The 3,029-nt window shown below is 32.9% G+C and overlaps 1 long non-coding RNA gene across 1 annotated transcript; it reads left to right on the top strand.

The window, feature by feature from the left end:
* The first annotated feature begins 223 nt into the window (after positions 1–223).
* LOC145242695 (uncharacterized) lies at positions 224–2,810 on the top strand. Its single transcript, XR_013862814.1, has 3 exons — positions 224–720; positions 859–2,276; positions 2,423–2,810. It is a non-coding gene; the product is annotated as an uncharacterized LOC145242695 (long non-coding RNA).
* Positions 2,811–3,029: the final 219 nt, after the last annotated feature.

Raw genomic sequence — 3,029 nt, 5'->3', positions numbered from 1 at the left:
AATTCAGTATGTTATTATTGCTATATATCTTATGAGATGACTGACCAGTTTTTATGATTTCAGGTACAAATGAACAGCTACAGCAGGAATTGGAATACACCCTACTAAAGCCTGATTGTCACAGCTGGGGAATTTCAAAAATGCAATTTGGACGTGAAGACACTTTAGAAGAACAATATGCAATAAAATTCCGTTTTAAACTTGGAAAAAATGTTACAAAAATGTATGCAATGACGTGCAGAAGTTCAAGTGTAACGTGAACCGACATCTTGTTGCCCAAATCCCTACATAGTACCCCAGTAGTTATTGCCCCTGATAGTAGCCCCCTACACCAAAGTGGCAATTTGCCTTGTTTGGGGTGAAAATGTAATAAAAAAAATATATATATTTACTATTTAATACTTATCCTCATCTTTCAAATTTTGCTATTTCCAAATTAATAACAAAGGAAGTCATGGATATTTGGAAAATATCTTAAGTGAAGTGACTATTTAAAAAAAGGTGATTATACTATGTTTCAAGAAAGCCAAACAAGTGAATCGAAAATCTCTCATCGCTTCCAAAAAGAAATTCTGAATAGAAAAACTGGATTCACTATTTGATATTTCGTCCTGTTCTTGCAATCTGCCAGTTTTAAGTTGTGACGACCCTCATGTAAACTGCAACAAAGAAAATTGCTAGATTGGGCACATTATTTGCACCTGTTCTCTTCAACAAAAGGTAAGTTATTTTCTATTTTTTCCAATGTCTTTGTGAGATAACCTTATATCCAAACCAATTTTCACATTTTAATGCAAACTAATTTTTATATTAATCTGTTTAGATGTATTTTAATATAAGTAAAATTTGATTTTTCAGGTTCCAGTTGAGGACCGTAAATACCTAAAGGATCAGAGGAGCAAAATAGAGCCGAAAGGTCCAGTTGATAAAATGCTATGAAAAAAAGTAAAAAGGAACCAGAGGGGTTAAAAAAAAAATGTACATTCATCAACCCCTTCAACTTCAAATCTGCAGAGTAATATTTCCTCCCCCTCTTACTCATCTTCGCAAAGTAAAGAACCAGAAGAAAAATATTTGCAGCTAAAGAGTTATCCAAAAAGGCCTTATAGCCTTATCAAATTTCCCAGATATGTTGGTTAGGGGGAGGGGGCATGTCTTTTAATCTTGGAGACAACCTTGCCAATGCCTTGCTCTTGGATTTGCAGGCTATGAGCCTTCTTATACCCAATATTAATAGAAGCAATATTGTTAGTCATAAATGTAAAGTTAACAAAACTAAAGTGAAAACGACTGCCCCCAAAAAAACAAAATGAAATTGTGGAAAATCTGATATGCATTGGAGTTGATTGGAGAATAGATAAGAATACATTGTTTTATAAAAAAATTGTGGAGGAAAATGGACAGAAAACTATGAAAGAAACTAAGGGACCAGAATACCATTTAACGTTTACAATAGAGACAACATATGAAAGTAAATATCTTACACACAGAGTTCTTCCTAACAGTCGTGCAACAGGTGTTGTTCATGCAGAGCAAGTAATGGATGTTTTGCATGAATTCAACAGTGAAAAGACTATCAAGGCTATCCTTGTGGACAACACTAATGCCAACACAGGTTGTGAAGGTGGAATTGTTCGAATTGTAAAAAAAAAATTTAAAAGAAATCTTCATACAATTGGTTGCTCTTTGCACCTTAATGAATTACCTTTCAGGGCTCTTTTTAAAAACAGATGGTGGTGCAAAAAGCCCTACAACATTTAGCGGGCCCCTGGGGAAATTATGCTCAAATGATTGTCATTATTTACTCCAAATATCATTTTCCACTATTAGCAGTCCTCTGGATTTAATTTTGAAAATTGGTGAAATAAATGATCTCAGTTGTGACCAAAGATTACTGTATGAATACACAGTAGGTATTTCAAGGGGTAAGGTTGACTCTAGATATGCTTCGTGGAAAATTAGTCCTTGAAATCAGACAAGATGGCTAACTTTAGCCATCAGATTCATGTGTTTATGGACTCGTGGTGCATACCCACAAAGGCTCACAACAAAACTCCAGAGGTTAATAAATGTTATTGTAAATGTGTATGGCATTTGTTGGTTTGAAATTGATCAGCAATTGCACATGAGCAGCCTCATGAAATTCAGCAGATTGCATTAAAAAACATACAAGGTAATGCATTTTGCTTAATGCCTGAAAACCTTCTAAATTCAATGGTCAAATCTGAGGAAATTGAAGAAAGAGAAGAAACTTTAAAAAGAATTTTGGCCATTAGGTAAGTAAACATTTATTCATATATCAATGACTCAATTATTTATTCCAATTTATACAAACATTTTTAAGATTTTATCTAATTTCACCATAATTATTAAAGCAATACACATTTAATATTTTTAATATTCAATTTTTATATTCTTTCAGGAGTGGGAAGTCAACCAAGAAACGATGAAAAAAAAAAAACCAAATATTAATTTTAACGCGACTCATTGGATTAATAAATCTGACATTGTGTGGTATTTTGGAACCATCAATAGCGGAAGATTTTTCTGATTCTGAACTTCGAGAATCATTATTTAATGGGAACAAGCTTGACTTGTCAGATTTGCTATCACATTCTCAGGGCGTGGAACCGGCAGTCAAGTTAACAATGGAAGCATCACAAACTGTATATGGTTTTGAATCAAGACATCGTCACATCAAAGTTTTGAATCAGAAATTGAGACCGTCATTTTTGTCTAAGAGTTATTATATGGAGCAATTTGACTCTATATATTAAGCTCTATCAAAATAATGTTTTGTCTTTTCCTTATTTGTTTGTTTGTTATATTTTCACTTATAACAGAAAAAAAATCAATTTTAAAATATTGAAATATTACTGCTTAATTCATGACATGAAAAGACAGTTTGCTAATGCAACTCTATGATAATTGGACAACTTATCAATCATCTCAACAAAAACAACCTGTTCAGTGACATGCAGTATGGTTTCCGCTCTGTGAGATCAACAGTTGATGTATTAATTGTGATA

Source organism: Euprymna scolopes, chromosome 21 (assembly GCF_053919585.1).
Source record: "Euprymna scolopes isolate OS-2025 chromosome 21, ASM5391958v1, whole genome shotgun sequence".
In the NCBI taxonomy this organism is placed as follows: domain Eukaryota; kingdom Metazoa; phylum Mollusca; class Cephalopoda; order Sepiida; family Sepiolidae; genus Euprymna; species Euprymna scolopes.
Note: the sequence above shows the minus strand (reverse complement) of the source record. Positions and strands in the feature narration are given on the sequence as shown.